Source organism: Neoarius graeffei, chromosome 1, assembly GCF_027579695.1.
Source record: "Neoarius graeffei isolate fNeoGra1 chromosome 1, fNeoGra1.pri, whole genome shotgun sequence".
Taxonomy (NCBI): Eukaryota; Metazoa; Chordata; class Actinopteri; order Siluriformes; family Ariidae; genus Neoarius; species Neoarius graeffei.
Window position 1 is genome coordinate 18,859,510 of NC_083569.1, and position 19,320 is coordinate 18,878,829.

General features: G+C 40.7%; 6 non-coding genes and 1 pseudogene across 6 annotated transcripts; 3 read left to right on the plus strand and 4 right to left on the minus strand.

Annotated features, from left to right (window-relative positions):
* The first annotated feature begins 2,415 nt into the window (after positions 1-2,415).
* Positions 2,416-2,606, plus strand: LOC132897036 (U2 spliceosomal RNA). The gene has a single exon (XR_009656225.1). It is a non-coding gene; the product is annotated as a U2 spliceosomal RNA (small nuclear RNA).
* A 1,496-nt stretch (positions 2,607-4,102) lies between these two features.
* On the plus strand, positions 4,103-4,217 carry LOC132895971 (U5 spliceosomal RNA). The gene has a single exon (XR_009655888.1). It is a non-coding gene; the product is annotated as a U5 spliceosomal RNA (small nuclear RNA).
* A 215-nt stretch (positions 4,218-4,432) lies between these two features.
* LOC132897487 (U2 spliceosomal RNA) lies at positions 4,433-4,643 on the minus strand (annotated as a pseudogene).
* A 2,750-nt stretch (positions 4,644-7,393) lies between these two features.
* Positions 7,394-7,581, minus strand: LOC132898663 (U2 spliceosomal RNA). The gene has a single exon (XR_009656569.1). It is a non-coding gene; the product is annotated as a U2 spliceosomal RNA (small nuclear RNA).
* Positions 7,582-7,772: 191 nt separating this feature from the next.
* Positions 7,773-7,887, minus strand: LOC132899198 (U5 spliceosomal RNA). Its single transcript, XR_009656662.1, has one exon. It is a non-coding gene; the product is annotated as a U5 spliceosomal RNA (small nuclear RNA).
* A 1,928-nt stretch (positions 7,888-9,815) lies between these two features.
* On the plus strand, positions 9,816-9,979 carry LOC132896606 (U1 spliceosomal RNA). The gene has a single exon (XR_009656108.1). It is a non-coding gene; the product is annotated as a U1 spliceosomal RNA (small nuclear RNA).
* A 3,729-nt stretch (positions 9,980-13,708) lies between these two features.
* trnat-agu (transfer RNA threonine (anticodon AGU)) lies at positions 13,709-13,778 on the minus strand. The gene has a single exon. It is a non-coding gene; the product is annotated as a tRNA-Thr (tRNA).
* Between the last annotated feature and the right edge of the window lie 5,542 nt (positions 13,779-19,320).

The following is a 19,320-nucleotide window of genomic DNA, read 5'->3' on the forward strand; positions in this document are numbered from 1 at the left end:
CAATAATAAACCGCTGTGTCTGTTATAGTGTATATGACAAATAAAAATCTTGAGTCTTGAATGTCTTTCTTGTTTTGTAAATATTTTATTCCTTGACAATTTGCGTTGTTGCACTTAAAAATCTGAGAAGGTGGGCTTGATGTAGGCTTTCATTAATGGTAAAATGGTACCGTAAAATGTTTACTTTCATTGCACGAATCTGCTGATGCGTAACCTTTTGTAATGCGTAACAGCTCGTTTGGCTGGAATGCGCAAGCTGCCCTATCCCAGGTCACCATTCTCACCTGTCTTTGAATAATGCAAAATGCATCCCCCAAAACAGAACATTAAGAACCAATGAAAGAAAAAGCACACTATTGTTCTTACAATAAGTTTACTTATTCTGCCTTATTCCGGCACGTTTATTTAGTTCTGTAAACACCGTAAACCCGGAAGAAGGAGAATTACGAGAATTATGAAGCCTTATGCGTCTCGCCTCATCTATACGCTCTTGCCAGTATCTGTTGGCGTTGTCAGTGACAACAAGCCACAGCACCAAGACCAGCAACACTAACGACTCCATGTCCTCCATGTTTATTGTTTACTATCCGGGTCGTGAGACTACCGCTTAAAAGATCACTGATGTCACTGTTTGCGCCACCAAACGACATCACCTGACGTCCACCCACTTTCGCTAACTCCACCCAATGTGTCCACCCACTTCCAGCCAGCACGGTTCAGCGCGGTTGTAGTCGAAATGCAACTCCAACAGCCCCGCTCAGCTCGACTCAGCTCGACTCAGCACGGCACGGCTCAGCCGCGTTGGTAGTGGAAAAGCGGCATAAAGGTTAGGTTAGAACCAAACCAAAACCTAACGTTTAAAGAACGTTCCCTTTTGTTATGCAAAGAACTGTAAGTTTTCCACAAAGTTAGCCACAAGTGCACCAGAGGTTTGCCACAAAATTAATTTGCATGTGAAAATACGACCTTGCCACAAATTTGTGGCAACATTGCCAAAGGTTCACCACAACTGTCTACCAGAAACCTGATTTTAAAAATAAAATCCTGATGTAATTATTGAATAATAATTCGTTTTAAAATTAAATTATTTGCACTGCATAGTTGTGACTATTAGCTGTTCCTGCTTCCAGTTTGCATTTGCTTACAATGTGCTAAAATCAGGTTCCATATGTGAGGCTGAATGTAAAGCCAGGATTATTCAGTAAGAATCATCAATCAGTCAATAACATTGGTGACACTGTCATGTGATGCTGTGGGGCGGAGCTTCAGGAACCTTTATGATCTTAATATATCAGAGCACAGAAAGAATATTCTCATTCAGCTGAGACCATTCGTCATGTTCACTGTTATATTCATGTGTCTGTGGCTCTCACTCGGTGAGTTAACATTTTTCTGTGACTTCAGAAATATTAGAACCTTCTTGCTGTGGTTCGACAGTGCAAACCACTCCATCCCCCTGCTGCACAAGTTAATAAATTTTTAAAGTCTCCCCGTCGGGGAATCGAACGCCGGGCTTCCGCGTGACAGGCGGAGATACTGTCCACTATACTAACGAGGATGACACAACAGCCCTCATTTATCAATTGAAAGGGTAGAAATCACTGTATGACAGGGTTCACGTGTGATTCATGACACGTTCGTATCTTGCCAATCACAGCGTAAGAATGATTGGGCATTGATAAATGTGGTGGGTGAAAACCATTGTCATTTAAATATCACAATCCTAAATATTATCGGTTTAGAGGCTCCTTGACCTTACGACATGAAGAACAGAAGGGCAATAATATAACAACAACCAATCAGAATTCAGATACAACAACCAATCAGAATTCAGATACTCTCTGTTGCCAAGTAAAAATGTAACCTTTCAACGTATCAAAAAAGTTCTCGAGCGCTCGTGCTGTTTTACCGTTAGACCAATCAGATCTCAGCTTAAACTCGCATTCTAAACTAGTTGCAGCTCCCCCAGAAGAGAGCGCCTCCCCCTGCAGCCTCATGGAACGCAGGGTTTAAGGCTCCGGATGGGTTTTACTGCCGTTTGTGAGGGAAAGGAACATACACCCTCCCGACAGCCAATAAAACACATTTGCAAATTGGTAGAATGAGTTAATCATCACATGCAAGATTTGCAATTTATCAAATGAATTTATTATTATTATTATTATTATTATTATTATTACTATTATTAAATTAATTAATTACTACAGTTCTAAACTTCAAATTTTAAAAGTCTGGGCTTTGGAGAGATGATGGATCTCTTTTGGTGGAACACAACGGAGCAGAATATTGTGACCCCCAAGGCGATGTCCCTCTTCAAAAGGATCCAGCTGTTGGGGGCGGAGTCTAGCTGTGTTTACCTTCCTGGAGTTTAATATTTGGAAGTGGTTTATTTAAAGCTGTTCACTACAGTAAGTTATCGCTTCTCGGCCTTTTGGCTAAGATCAAGTGTAGTATCTGTTCTTATCAGTTTAATATCTGATATGTTCTCTAGATGAGAACGTTATATTAAACAGATTTTTAGAACAGGGAGCTGGAATAAGAGCTTGTTCTTTCTGCTCCATGCATCAGCCTGGTATTGCAGTATCTCCAGGGATGGTGCCTATATTTAAAAACTAAAAAAAGATGAGTTACCTTTTTTTTCCTTTAAGTTAATTTTGTGTTTTCTAAATAATAATAAATAAGTGTTTAAAAATATGGAGTTAGAATTGTGGTTTGTTTCTTTTATTCTATATGGCTGTATGACATTATAGTAGCTCTAGAAATAGTTACTTTGTTTAAAAGAGAAAGAGATATATATATATATTTTTTTTTGCTTGACCTGGTCTGACTCCTCATTTCCTGGCTCTCTCCCTGCTTAACAAGCAACTGGACTGTGAGTCTGCAGTAATTCTTTTACTTTTTCATGAGAGAGATCACACAACACCACCTATCTTCTTTTTCTTTTTATTTACTTATTGGCTTATTTATTTCTCTGCCTGTTTGCAATGGCTAAGAAAGCTGTAAAGGTGCAAGAGATTGGCCCAGGCCACCTGACCCTATACCAGCTTTCTGGACCTCCAAGTGTTTTCACCAACATCACCAAAACACAAAAGTTCTGGATGTGTGCCATGTTGGTGGTTTTGATTTCCATAAACAGTGCTTGCATTTCATCCAGAAAAAAAAAATCACATTTTTTTGTAATGGTATTGGTTAAAGAAACTTGCAATAAGAAGACAGAAGCTGCTAGAAAGCATGTAGAAGGCCTAGAGCCCAGTGTAAGAGCCTACTATCTGGGGAAACTGCAGTTAATCAACAGCCTGGAAAAATATGAAATGGGAGAGGAACTGAGTGAAGACAATGCATTGCTGCCCGCTGTAATATACCCAGACATCATCAGCTATTTAATTTATTTGCCAAGTCCATATACTGCTGAGGATCTGAAGTGTTTCAAGGGACTAGAAGCCTATAACCAGATGTGCTGTGGCTGGGTCAGGGAATGAAAAGCATGGAAATTTGGTGACAAATGTCTGGTGAAAACAAAGGTGTGTACTGTGTACATTACATGTACAGTGATATACTGTAGGTCATGCGTGCACATCCCCTGTGGGCCTACCTCAGCTGACAGCAGATGGCTGATTGTGATTTTTAACTTTAGCTTACTCTCAAGAGAACATACAGAAGCACCATCATGGCTAGACAGTAGAAATATGGTGTCATGCTTAATTTTAAGACATTGATTAAAACTTTAAAAAAAAAAAACTCAGACCTGATACAAAGTGAACTGAACACACTATGTTGTGCGGATTTTTGTCGGTCAGATCCTGGTTTAGTTTGGAAAGCCAGACATGATGACGCTCCTCTGACAATTTTCTGGTTTCCTCTCCCTGAGTTTTGATTATTTTAGGTAATCGGTAGAAGTGCAGATGTTTCTCAAGATCTGAGTGATTGTGGCAACCCAAAACTGTGCAGTAATTCACCATTATTTGGTTTGTTTATCGAAAAATTCACAAAGCTTGCTTTGCTGTTCATGTGTCCAATGCCTCTAATATGGCCGACTTTCGGTTTGATGACGTCACGTGAAAATACTCTGTACAGTGCCACTAGCCTGATCCAGTGTTAAGTGTAGCTCAGGTTTCTCTTCATTGACACATAAATCTTTCGCCTTTTACTAAAGATTTCTGTGGAGAGGAATGTTAATGAGATCAACTTATTTTTACAGGCTTTGCTCTGGGGGAGCTGAACATTTTTGGTGGTCAAAGATGAGAAATATCAAGCTTTTGGTATAGCTCTAAAACTTTTCTCCATGCTCAACAAGCAGCTGGACCATTAGCCTGCAGTAATTATTTCCCACGCACTCCTAAAATGATGTCTCTTTTCAAAAGGATACAGCTGTAATCATCATCATTCAGAAAACACATCAAACACGAAAGTGACATAGGATTTTTTTTTTTTCAAGAAAAGCACCATTCCTGGAGGTACTGCAATACCAGGTTGATGCATGGAGCAGAAAGAGCAAGCCCCTATTCAAGCTCCATGTTCTAAAAATCTGTTTAATATAACATTCTCATTTAAAAAACATATCAGATACAACATGAGATAAGATACTACATAACTGATAAGAACAGATACTACACTTGATTTTAACCAAAAGACAGAGAAGCAATAACTGGCTGCAGTTAACAGCTTTAAATGTACCACTTCCAAATATTAAAATCCAGAAAGGTAAACACAGCAATCCTTCTGAAGAGAGATATTATCTCAGGGGTGCACCAAATGGTTGGAGGAAATTCTTTGTAAGAAACTTGATATTTCTAATATTTGATCACCAAAAACATATAACTCAGCCAGAGCAGAACCTGCAAAAAAAAAAAAAACACACAGTTGAACTTACTAATATGCCTTTCTCCAGCAATCTTTAGTAAACCACAAAAGCTTTATATGTTAATGAAGAGAAACCTGAGCTACCTTTAACAATGGATCAGGTTAGTCAGTGAAACTGTATTGGAGGTCCAGAAAGCTGGTATAGGGTAATTTGGCCTTGACCAATCTCTTACACCTTTACAGCTTTATTATCCATTGCAAACAGGCAGGGAAATGTCTGACCAATGATCATTTTTGATAGATAGATAGATAGATAGATAGATAACATTTTTGGTGGTCAAATATTAGAAATATTGAGCTTTTTGCATGGACCCCCACACATGCCCCCAAGACGATGTCTTTTTTTCAAAAGGATTCAGCTGGTGGGTAGCAAGGTGGTGTAGTGGTTAGTGCTGTTGCCTCACAACAAGAAGGTCTGGGCTCGAGCCCTGTGGCTGGCGAGGGCTTTTCTGTGCGGAGTTTGCATGTTCTCCCTGTGTCCATGTGGGTTTCCCCCACAGTCCAAAGACATACAGGTTAAGTGGTGACTCTATATTAACTGTGAGTGTGAATGGTTGTTTGTGTCTATGTGTCAGCCCTGTGATGACCTGGTGACTTGTCCAGGGTGTACCCCACCTTTCGCCCATAGTCAGCTGGGATAGGCTCCAGCTTGCCTGCGACCCTGTAGAACAGGATAAAGCGGCTAGAGATAATGAGATGAGATTCAGCTGTCAGTAAGTAAGTAAGTAAGTAAGGGAGTGGGGATTGTTGAATTTTGAAAAGGAACAGCTGAGTGTTGTGTGATCTGTCTAATGAAAAAGTAGGGGAAAGAATTACTGCAGACTAACAGTCCAGCTGCTTGTTGAGCATGGAGAAAACCAGGAAATGGGGAAAAGTTAGGTCGGTCAAAGAAAGAAATATTTTTTTCTTTATTATTTTAACAAGGTCACCAATAAACAAATAATATCTTGACAAATAATATCTGGAAATAATATTTTGTCATCAAAAATGGCAAAAGCAACAATAGAGCTTTGGTCAGACCTCAGGTTATTTGACACATGGAGAGTCACTAATCCATGAGAGAAAGATTTCACATTTTTCCTCACATCCCCATCATTCTTTTTCTAGAATTGATTATATTTTCATCTCTAGATCGGCCCTTGACAGAACCGGAGCCTGCTCCATTAACACATGCCTTCTCTCAGACCACTCATCAAAATCCATAGAACGCCTGCCTCTTTACTATGACCCTTTATTGAGACATTGGCGTTTAAATCTATCTCTTCTTAGCAATCCTGCATTTTTGACATATTTAGGAAATCAGTGGGAACTTTTTATTTCTACAAAAAGATTCACCTGAGATTTCAGCACTCGACAAGCCCCAAACTTCACACCGCACGTAGCCAGCAGGATTCGAACCTGCACAAGGAAACCCCAACGGATTTCAAGTCTGTTGCCTTCACCACTCAGCCATACAGGAGGCTCTGAAATTCAAGTGCGACAAAAAAATTTATTTGAGCACTTTTTTTTCTTTTGCAAAGCCACACCAAGAGGCCCCTCAATAACCCCCTACAGCAAATGTCAGAAGTGGGATTCAAACACACGCCTCGAGAGGAAACTGCAACTTGAACGCAGCGTCTGAGACCACTCAGCCAACCTGACTTGCCATTCCCAGCGCGAGCCCGGAGTAGAGCATGCTGAGGTCTCATGCTGCTCTCACACACAAAATACACAAAATAAACTCCGCCAAGTGCGCGCGCGCACACTACTGCCTCCGCCGAGTGCGCGCACGCGCACACCGCATGTCGGGGCCGCGAAGTCTGCGGGGAATTTGTGGTTATTATCGGTACAAACAGCGCGAATCACAACTTAAATGAGTGCGGTTCAGTTTGACATTGTAAGTCCGTTAGATAAACATTTAATTTTATTTAAATTAATATTTAGAACCTGTGGGCTACAAAAATAATAGTCATTAAAGTAGCCGGCTGGACTTAATTGTGTGCCGGCTGTATGGCCGGCAGGCGGCGCTTGTGGAAAGCCCTCTATAGGGCCTGACTAGCCTTTGGTAACACACTAAACGAATTATCTTTCATTTTTGGCACTTTTTCTGTTTGTGTAGATGGGAAGGCATACTGAGAATCCAAATCGCCAACATTTGAAATAATAAGTGTTTTGAATTATTTCTTGTCTTATTTAATGAAGGTTGTAATAGAATTAGCCTACATTTGGCTTAAGCTGGATGAGACAGAGACATAATTTTATAGCCATTTGTTAAACAGCTGACAGGAAACGTAATTAACCGTTCCGGGAACGAATTTTTTTTTTGTTCTAACCGGTTCGGGAACGTCTATTTAATGGTGGAACCCAAAACCGGAAACGTTAAAATTCCGTTTCTGTTCGGAACGAACCAATAGGAAAAAAAATTCTGGTTCAAAGCCCTGATAATACCACATGAGCATATAGAATAAAAGAACTAAATTCCTATTTTTATTCTCTACTCTAAAAAAAAAACATTTATCAACTTCATTTAAAGAGTGTGTTAAATAAGGGAAAAAAAAACTTTTCCTAAAACAAAGATAGAGGTACTGCAACATCAGGCGGGTATATGGAGCCGAAAGAGCAAATCCCTCTCCCAGCTCTAAAAAATCTGCTTGATATAACGCTCCCGTTTAAAGAACAAATCAGATATTAAATTGATTAGAATAAATACTACACTTGAGCCTGGTCAAAATGCGGAAAAATGATAACTTACTGCAGCTAATAGCTTTAAATATACCACTTCCATATATTAAAATCCCGAAAGGTAAACACAGCTAAACTCCGCCCCCAACAGCTGGATCCTTTTGAAGAGAGACATTGCCTTGTGGGGCGTGTGGGAGATGCTTTAATGCAAAAAGATCAATAGTTCTAACATTTGTTGACTAAAAACGTTCAGCTCCGCCAGAGCAAAGCCTGCAAAAATATACTGAACTCATTAACATTTCTCTCCACGGAAATCTTTAGTAAAAGGCGAAAGATTTATGCGTCAATGAAGAGAAACCTGAGCTGCACTTAACACTGGATCAGGTTAGTGACACTGGATTGGAGGTGCAGAAAGCTGGTATAGGGTAAGGTGGCCTGGGCCAATCTCTTACACCTTTACAGCTTTATTAGCCATTGCACACAGGCAGAGAAATGTCTGACCAACGAGCTTTTTTGAAAGAGATAGATAGATAGATAGATAGATAGATAAGCAAGCGGGATGGGGGGTGTTGAATTTTGAAAAGGAACAGTTGAGTGCTGTGTGATCTGTCCAATATCACGGATGTAGGCCTATAAATTAAATATGAAAACATCAGCTGGAGTTTGATTATTGACAGGAACGCTGTTGACCCCAGCAGTAAGTGCTTTCCATACCACATTTTTTATTGATAAATGAGGGCTGTTGCGTCGTCCTCGTTAGTATAGTGGACAGTATCTCTGCCTGTCACGCGGAAGACCGGGGTTCGATTCCCCGACGGGGGGGACTTTAAACATTTATTAACTTGTGCAGCAGGGGGATGGAGTGGTTCGCACTGTCGCCTCACAGCAAGAAGGTTCTGGGTTTGAGCCCAGCGGCTGGTGGGGGCCTTTCTGTGTGGAGTTTGCGTGTTCTCCCTGTGTCAGCTCTGGTTAACCCCACAGTTCAAAGACATGTAGTTTGGTTAACATGGGGTGGTGTTGGGCGGAAGTGCCCTTGAGCATATGTATATAAAGTGTGTGTATGAATAACCACATCTTGTGTCAATTAAATCTTATTAATAGTAACAGATCTAGATAAATCCAGTGACTATAGACCAAACTTTAATATGCCTAAAGTCAATGTTAATGTCAATTATGACTATTATGAATTGCCAATGGTAGACCCTCTGATGATGTTCTTCTAATAATATTCTATTTCTAAGTCTAGTAAAAGTCAGACAAAAAAAAAAAAGTTTTCTGTGTTTTTAGCTTTTAGGTAAATATCAGAAAGTTGAGTTAGCTAATTTAATGGACGCCCACTAACCTATCTTTGCGCATGGAGCATTAGCAAACCTCCCTCCTGATAGTGAGAACTGGCAGCCTGGATTTTTCCATTGGCTCGCGCGCTTGACCCCCAATCCAATGTTGCTTTGGTTGGCTAAAGTTATGAGGTTGCTGTGGGGTACTAAGACTAGACTAAATAACAAAATTAAACAATTCAGACATCCCTAGTCTCCCGGACGCTCTGGGAGTCTCCCCAGGAGCATGTAGACAGAGATAGGAAAGGCAGGAGAAACTTGATCTAAGTCTTATTTGGAAAGTTGTAAATTAAATTGTAATGACTGGCTATTGCTGATATGTGGTTTGATGTTGTGACATGTAATTAAGTGTAGCAAACAATTGATTTGATTGATGTAGATTTATGGTGTGAGATGTAAAGAACTATTGCTAATATGTGAATTGGTGGTGTATATTGTGAATAGGTTTTACAAATTACAGTGTAGATTGATGGTGAAACATAGGCTTAATAAGTTACCAATATGTGCATTGATGTGAGATATAAATAACTAGGCCATAAGCTGATAAAATATGTATTAAACTGATGGTGCGATAAATAAAAATGTTTTGAGAGATATTGACCACTGTGAGTGAAGAAGAGCTCCCCCTCCTTACAAAAGCCAATTTAACCACTGTCCGAACCAATGGATTTTTGACCAAAATGCTCTGAACGGATCAAACTTTGGTGCGTGAATCAGAACGGAACCCGTTCCCTGTTGGTGGAAAAGGGCTACGTGCCGGTCGGTGCCAAGTCTTGTCGGGTCCATATCTTGTCTGACCAGTAGAGGGAGCGCACATGAAATCACCACCAGTGTCTTGTGCTGACTTGGAAGAGGAGGGGCCAAAAATTATGCAAAACCCTGTTCAGATGCTTTGCCCACCCTCATGGAGCAGCCTACACCCTTGCAGGGTTACATCTCAGCCAGGCAAAGAAGCTCATACTTACCTGGCAGGAGCAACACCATGATCAAGAAGGTGGTTTGCCCAAAGTGAGGCCCAGCCATTGTACTCAGGCTGTGCTGACCTTTGTAAATTCCTCAAATGCAGGAATCTCAACTGCATAATTTCTGGTAGTGGGGGACTGTGTTCACGCTCTCCCCTTTTGCCTAATTCTGTGGGAGTCAAAGATAGAGCTGTATGTTTTTCTGAAGTTTTTCTTTGTGTTCAGATGTTTAATATCAAGAGCTACTAGCTGCTTTAAATCTTTGAGGAGCTGGAAGGGTTATGCTCTTAAGGGTAACATGTGGAAAAAATTTCTCTGGTTCTGTATATTGCTGTGTTTCTGAGCAGTAAGAAACAGGTTTTGTTCAGGCTTCTTTTATTCTAAGTGCCCAGCTAGGGTTTCCATGAGTTTTGAACAGAAAATGGTTGTTAAGGATGCACTGTGGATGGAGGGAATTTCACTGGGGTTGTGCAGACCTTTGCGAATTCCTCAAATGCGGGAATATCGACTGCATAATTTCTGAAAGTAGGGGAATGCGTTCCTGCTCTCTCTTCTTTCCCATAACCCTGACAGAGTCAAAAATAGAGCTGGTGGCTTTTCTATCTATCTATCTATCTATCTATCTATCTATCTATCTATCTATCGCCTTCCTTCCTTCTTTCCCCTCCCCTGACGTTGTGTGCTGGAGTGCAAGTTGCAGGATGTGTTTGAAGTCTTATGAAGACAAGTGGGCTCAGGGACCAAAGTGCAGCATGTGGAGAAAATGTAGCTGGCTCCGCATGTTGCTGTTATTTTCGCTCTGCTTGCACGGCTTTCCGACCACCAGGGAACGTGTTCTTGAACGGGTTTAGGTCAGGCTTCTGGGAACCTTGGCATGAGCAAGGGTCTCGATCAGGGGCATCACTAGGAATTAAGCTTTACTGGGTCACTGCACCCCCCCAACACACACACAAAATGCCCCCCCCCCCCGCACAATGCACCTTAACGTTCCTGTCCCCAACCTATGCAAAGTGGATAATTCTCATGCTCTCGTGGATGAAGTTATGCGAGGAATAGGTCAATGAGACGGAAAACACATCCCAGTCCCCCAAAAAAATTATTGTTGGCATTTGGGCTTTTAATGCATGCTGATGCTAAACATGTCACCTCAACTCTCACGATTTACGAACTTAGCTGGTTAGTTATGACTGACTAGCACATAGCCTACAACCTTAATCTTACCTCTCTCACCCTCCTCCTCATCTGTCACTGTTTCCCTGCCCCTGTCTCTGCTTCGTGAGAAGAATTGTCTGATATCCATCTGGAAAAGTAATTTAATATCGTTTAATTCGATGTAGTTTAATGGGTTTGTTAGAATATGGTTTGCTTAGTTTTGTTGCAAAAACTTCGCGCTACCTTAACTCATCCAGAGCCCGTTCTCTGACTCATCCAAAGAGTAGACTCATCTCTCCAGTAGGCTAAATGGACTCATGGCACGCCGCACGCACGCTATGTTTACAGTGAGAATCTCCCAGACCAATCAGAAAATTAGTTAGAAAGAAGAGGCGATAGAAGTTTGAAACACACTCTGTCCTACAACTTACAGTAGATAAATGATCTGCCAAAGAAACTAGTTTGTTACGAAAATCTTTCAACATTTTCTTACTGGGGCACAGCTGATTTTTAAAAAAGGCCTAGTGATGCCCTTGGTCTCCATGAGTTTTCAACAGAAATTTGTCATCAAGAAAGCATCATCGACAGAAGGCATTGCACAGTGTACAGCAGAAGTAAACAGTAGTCCGGAGATGGTGGATCGCATTGCTTGCCCGCAAGCTTTGTTCTGTTATTTCTTCCCTGGTGGTCAGAAAGCCGTGCGAGCAGAACGAAAACACCAGCAACATGCGGAGCCAGCTACATTTTCTCCACATGCTGCGCTTTGGTGCCTGAGCCTTCTTGTCTTCATAAGACTTGCAGACATAGCAGATATTTGCTTTCTTCCAAAATACGAGCACAGACCAACTAGTAATCATAAGAAGATGTAGAAACTTGTCCTAAACTAAAAACACGCCCTCTGATGTCGTCACGGTTCACACCAGGAAAAAAAGAAAAAACAAAATGGCTATCCGGAAGGGGACCGACTTTTCAGGTTCCGAACCCAGAGATTAAATTGGGCGGAGCCCTCCGGAGCTCAGTTCCTCCTCCTCGCCTCGGCAGTACAGCCAGCAGGAGCTGAGCTCCCTCTGCTTCAGTGTTTATTATAATATAATACTTTTATTCATTTTCATCTATTCTAAAAGCACCATCAATATGAGAGTTCATCAGTAATGATTTAGACAACAAAAAATAAGCTAAAGTGAATTACACCCATCAATTTTTAAAAAAACATTTTCATTGGAATTATCATTGAATGCGCATGCGCTGCGAGAATGCGTGACATCACACAGCATCATCATACGTTTAATGTTAACGTTAATGGACTTCAGCTCAAGAAATTGGCGCCACTGTTTTCTATCAGTCCGTCATACTTTATATTTTATGAGGATTTGTGTCGTACGAAGTTGTAACTAGCTGCTAAACACGATGCCTTAGCAAAGTAGACAGAGGTAAGTCATGGTTCTTTTGTTTATTTTGTCTTTAGTTGAGAAACTTTCTCAGGCAAAATATACTAGTGCAGCAGATGACATAAGTAGCGTTAGCTAACACTGACAGACAGGATGCTCGTCGAAAAATTCACGCATCCATTTGCTGAAGTTCCGATCTTTTTGTCTGTAGTTCTGTCATATTTTATCTTCATTTCCTAAGTTGTAGCTGTTTTCTGTGTTTTTAGCTTTTAGGTAAATATCAGAAAATTGATTTAGCTAATTTAATGGATGCCTTCAATGGTCGACCTGAACTGCTGGCGACATGGATTTCTCTTGGCTGCATCGTTCTGAAAGTGCTTGTTTCATGAAAGGTACATCAGAAAATACCTGGTTTTCTGTGTGTGCTGTGCTCAAATACACTGTAAAGTTGGCAAATAAATAAAAAATTGGTTCAAAAAATGCTTTTTTGCATCTGAATCCTGTTCCAAAAATCACTAAAAGCTTGCCTGCCATTATTAGATTGCAGCGATTTACAGCTTGGTGGCGCTGCACGCTTGACGTTATTTGCACCAGGACCTTCTTTTGTTTCCACACGGACTCTATAATATTCTCCTCAGTGGCGTGAATTTTGACACCGATTCTTTTGAAAAAGACACAAAAGCTCTTCAAATTCATCCTCAATCTTTGTTTTTTTGTTTGAGGATGATTTGGAGCCAATAGCCGAGCAAGCAGACTCAAAAGAGAACCCATCCTCATCTGGGTCACACCAGATAGTGAGATTATAAAGAAGTTCCCTTCTATAACTTTGTGCCACATTGTCAAAATTTGGAACAAACCCCTTGCACTGATGTCACACTTACATTAGCAACCGTTACTGCCCTTATCCTGGGGGACAAGCGAACTTTGGTTACATACTGAAGGCAAGCAATATTGAAGATGTCAGATGTCTGCAGTTCGAAGAAAGCTACCACTAGAAAAGCTGTACTACCAGATTGCTTGGATAATCTAAGTCAGAGAGAAGCAAAGGATAGATACAGATAGATGTTAGCTTATTTATGGTTATGATGTGTGCAAAATTGCTCGAAATTATTGGAGTGACGATGTCCATTTTTGGCCGAGGTTTACCAACATGGATGTTGGAATGTACCTTCTCACTGCATTTTCTCTGTTTTAATAATTAAAAAAAAAAAACGTATCGTTTACTGAAAGAGAAGGGCAGGGAGGATTGAGAATCCATCAGCTGTGGTTTGTTTACACCCGATACTAAAACTGGTAGCGTCCTAGCCAACAAAAGTAAAATTCAGAGACAGTTTCACTAACTCTTTACAGGCCCCAGTGAGAATTGAACTCACAACCCCTGGTTTACTAAACCAGTGCTCTCACCACTGAGCCATAACTCTTTCACACTCACTGAAGATTGAGGCCACAACAGAACCTTGAAGACCCTGCGCTGATCCCCAAAACAGCCTCCAGAAACTGCTGTAAAGTCACTCACAACTTTAGTTCCTAGCTGCAGTTAGCTTCTGTTTACTATTTGCCTCACAAAAAATGGACACACATTTTAAATAATGCAGTGCGTCAATCGTAGAGTGGGCTGTGGGCTGTACATTCTGGCTACTTTCTCATCTGAGCTAACAAAAACACTGGACAGGCCAAGACCTCAAGAGACAAACCATAAGCACCATGAGTGACCTCACTGATCTCCGGGCTCTTCATGTGGGGCCATCCTCAGTAGCAGCCAGTGGTTTTCAGGTGATGAGAACTGCAACCCCCAAAAAATTCAACCAGTATTTTTGGTTATTTTTTTGATTGCCTGCCCAAATGAATTTTGGCGGGGGATATAGAAATGGGTTCTGTCCGGCGGGCTGTCCGTCCGGTCACATTTTCGTTTCTGGGCCATATCTTTAAAACTACTGAAGATATCTTCATGAAATTTTGTATATATATCAAGCAACATGTGAACTGGTGCCTTTTGCTATTTTGGATTTTTGAAAAAAGTATTTTTCAAAATTTACATAAAAATATATTTTGACTTAGTTTCTAAGAGCAATGTTCATTTCCAGAGCATATATCCAAAACTATTCATGATCCAGATTTGAAACTTGGTATGCATGTTAACAAGGTGATGTTACGGGTTCCTAATTTTTTATTTATCTTTTTTGACATTTCAACGTTTAGGGTGGCACAGTGGTTATCACTGTCTCCTCACAGCAAGAAGGTCCTGGGTTTGAGCCCAGTGACTGACAGGGGCCTTTCTGTGTGGAGTTTGCATGATCTCCCTGTGTCTGTGTGGGTTTCTTCCGGGTGCTCTAGTTTCCCCCACAGTTCAAAGACATGTGGTTAGGTATATAGGAGCCATGGCCTGAGGTTGGGCTGAGGTGCCCCTCAGCAAGGCACCTTACCCCCAACTGCTCCCTGGGCGCTGTAGCATAGCTGACCACTGCTGTGGGTATGTGTGTGTGCTCATTGCTCACTTGTGTGTGTTCACTGCTTCAGATGGGTTAAATGCAGAGGAGAAATTTCACTGTGTGAGTCAGTCGGTGCTTGAGTGTTTGTGAAACAAATAAAGGCTTCTTCTTAAATCTACTTGGCTAGATAACGCGTGTTCAGTACTGACACAGATACTAGTAAACAATCCTGTTGCCATCGCAGTGTGATTCTTGCCGTCTAAAAAGATCTCTTTTCTCCATGAATAAAAACAAAAGCATGTCACATAAAATGATCAATGATCAGGTCTATTTTACACCCAAATGCTTGACACTTGGCATCTTTAGGGTTGTTAACAACAATTTAGAAGCAATGTGTCCAAGAGCTCCACTAGCCTCAGTAAATCATGTTTGGAGCGCTGATCTCTATGTAAAAATCTGGAAAGCTCAGAGGCTCGTCAGAGTGACACCATCTGACCGCCATCTTACCACTCACATCGTTGAACAGAAAGGTCATTTAGGCTACTGGAAGCTAAACAAAACTGGTCAAGTTATTGATGTAGTTGGTGAGAAAAATTACAAGAAAAATGCCTGCATGTGCAGCAGTGAACTGTACAAACTGTCAAGTCAAAGGTTGTGGACGGACATTTCACCTGTGAGTATTGATAGTGTGTGATCATTTTTACACGTGTGTGCAGTGCCATTTGCGTGGACCCACCTACAGCATTTTATGATGGTTTGCAAGAGCAAAAGAAAAAAAAAAACGGTCTCATCATTTTGTCTGTTTTTGTTGAAAATCTGACAGTGATATCTGGAATGAACACTGTGACTGTGTCAGATTTTTGATGGAAATGTCCCAGACTAGATCAAAGCCAAAGTCTAGACATGTTTGATATTGAATGTGAGAACTCAAGCTCAACAGATCAAACTCAAAAAGAAAAATGAACTGAGTAAATTAGCCTCAGTAGCCTAAATGACAGAAGGACCATAGCCTTAGGCAGAAATGGCAGTGAAGGATGCAAATAAAAAGAGATGTTGTTGTTCTAGTTTGGTCAGCAATTATTTTCATTTACCTCAGGCTAAGCACAAATGACAGTGTCGATCATCTACACACGTCACACCTACTTGCACAAATTGACAAAATGGGCATGATTGTCTGTTTTAACATGATTTTAGTTTAAATTGAGTCCAAGTATATTGATAAGTACTCTTAAATCAGGGTTGGTCATATTTCCCGGTCAATGGCTTATTTCCCGGATGGCGTCCAATATATGATTTCCTGTACAAAGAAAAACTGAAATAATCTCTGTAAAATTAATTATAGTAGTAAAAGAGCCGTTCAAAAAAATGATCAGAGACTGAACTGGAAAAGGAAAAAAAAAACGAACAATAACAGTGAAGGGGAGTGCTATAAAGATATGTAAGGAATGTGGGTAAAGTTGAGAAAATAAGAAGAGGTAATGAAAGGAAAAAAGTCAGGAGACACTTTTCTTGGGGCAAATTTGATCGGACATGACAGTTTAACACAGAACCCAAATACACGCGATTTGAGTGGTAAGATGGCAGCCAGCTGGCTTCACTCGTCTCAACAGCAGGGAATAGGCTATGAACGCTCCAGATTTTTACGGAGAGCTCAGTGGTTTGGAGTCGGTGACATCACGATTTGTCCTCAGAATGTGATATTTGAACCTTGGAGAGAGGAAGATGGCGGTGCACAGGAACACTGTTTTCCTTTTAAAATAAAATCTGTACACAGTATACAGGTACAAATATGAACAAGTGAACACTCAAACACGTCTGATATGGATATTATCTATCAGTATAAAGGAATTTACTTTTTGGGTTTTGTTTGGCTTTAATTCAAGGCATTTAACAAAAATATTCTTTTAACCATTTAGGAATTATAGCAGTTCATCGTTGTGGTGCAAGGACCTGATTGAATCCACATTGCAACCGTAAGGACTACTATTAGGGCCCAAGAACCCGAGGTGCAGGCTGAGGGCCTGAGGGTCTGTTCCTCCAGTGACACATGCATCTTTGGCTCAGGCCTCATACTTGTGAAAAATCAAAAATGTACATTGTGTGTGGGTTTTGGCATGATTGAGGAGCTCCATAGCGTCCCCGAATGCAAGCAATGTTTAGATTTTTGAATGTGTTTATTTCTGTAGTTGTCACAAAGTTTGTTCAATCTTCATGGTTTTTGGTGGGGACACTGTCATCACCATGACAGACATATTTCACACTGGCTTATATCTGCTCCACTCAACAGGAAGTCAGCTATTTTGAAAGTTTTGCATTTAAAAAAAAAAATTATGTACTCTTTCAAACTCATTGGATTCGCTTGAAATTTGGCTGGTATAAACTCCAGATATATGAAAATTAATTGCGACGGTATAGTAGATATGGCCTATTTAAAAAACAAAAAAAATGGCTCACTGAGTGTGACAAAAGGGTGAAAAATCTAAACTCCACTCAAATTACATTTTGTGTTTGCTGTGTACTACAAAATCCACATTTTCTGAAATGGATGTCCATTTAACTCATGTAGCACTAGTTTTGCTGTGAGGCAGGCAAATAGCTTTCAAAAAGAGGATAGACCTTGATGGCTATAAATACTGTATGTAGGAACTTGAAAATCATAGCACTCCTGACACGAGCCACTTCTCCATTGTGTACTGAGAAAAAGCACATCCAACAACATATCCTGGTACAGACTGCATGTCCTTCAGGTAAACTACATAGCCAAGTCCCCAAAATGCAAAGCGCATGCACAGTAGGGCAATAAGTAATTTTACTGCAACACTCCTGACAGTTTTGAAGTGCTTTGAAAAGCTTTCAGCCCACCGCCACTGTGTTAGCGACATAAATGGTTTGTAGCAGAACAGAAGAACAAATGAAGAATTGAGAAAATGGTCACAGGTTTATTATTTAGGGCAATTTTCAAGCAACAGTGATGCTGTATTTGGTAAAAAAGATAAATTAATTCCAAGTCAACACATTCGGTGCCAGCTGGTGTAACAACAAGGCTGTCAACAGTAACTGTGAAACACCTGTCGCTCTCAGATTTGAACCACCAGTTGGATATCAAACATCAATGATCAGCCATCAGAGTACCTGTAAAATTAAGCAGATTACTGTTGAATTAAAAGTTTTTTCACAGCAAATGCATAACAATCCTGGCATTTGTGACACTTTCAAGGTAGCAACACCAAATATGCAACAGATTCTCTTTGACATAAGGACTTTCTGGAGAATTGCTGACTTCATCTGCAATAGATGAACATGGTTCCTGCTACCAGGAGCGCTGCCAGAAATTTTGGGCCCTATGAAAGATTAGAATTTTGGGCCCCCCAACTTTGCCCACCCTCGTCACAATTACACTATTGTCATTATTTGACTTTTGATAGCCCATGGACCTTGAGTTTGTGACTTTGTTATTGCATTTTATGCATTAACCTACCAGGGACTAGATGAAAACTGGTCAGTGACTAATTCTGGTGCATTTACAATCACAAATGAAAATTCAAGATTTTGCCACATGCCTTCTTGTGCTAGGACAATTGGTAGTGAAATGTGTGATGTGACTGCTAATAAATCATAGAAAAAGTTTTCTACCCAGCATCAAAATATCTATGGAAATCCCATGGCAATTTAGCAAACTGTATATGGCGCTCGCTCATTAAAAACTTCAATCCTAAAGCATTTATGGGTTGTATTGCTGCTTACCTCCTTCTCCAAAGGGGGGTTCAGTGGTTTGGTCAGGCGGAGGTCCCCCTGAGGCTGAATCTGTGCATATTTAGGGCACCCCATTAGTTATGAAACTGGTTATTAGCACTAGCTATTAGCACCAGCATAACGTAATATTTCATCTTGTTTATCACACAAGTCAGTTCAGTTATTAAAATGGAAAAAATGTCACTGTACAAACTGTAAAAGTGTTCTCTTGATAGGCTAATCCAACCACGTTCATACTGTTCATTTACCACTCGCTAATATTTTGAACACACGTGAGCGATAGCTACCTTTCTTTGGGAAAAACTGAGTGACCAGTTGCCTGCCTCTCCGGTCCCTCTCAGCTTTCAGCTGTCTTTCTTTACGTTTTTGACAGCCACTCTTCATATTTAGTGATCATAGACTGTACGCACTCCACTGCTGGCTGGCTGGCTGCTGCACCGCGACACAGCAGCAAGTAGCGTTGCACTGATCAGCACACAGATTTAACGCATCGCGCTTCTACCAGAACTGGACCGTACCATTTCGCAAAAGGGGGAGGGTTAAATGACAATATGTTGAAGAACTCAAGAAATAGACAACCTTGTTCAATTAGCTCATTTTACCAGATGGAATATTGCATTGTTGTTATTTCAAAAGTCTTATTAAAATCATTAAAAGCATATTATCAGCCCCTTAAAGGGCCCCATGGCAGTGCTGGGCCCCTAGAATTGTTCTAACCTTTCCCCCCCGGCGGCGCCCGTGCCTGTTACACAGCATTTGGACCTGAACAAACAGGTAA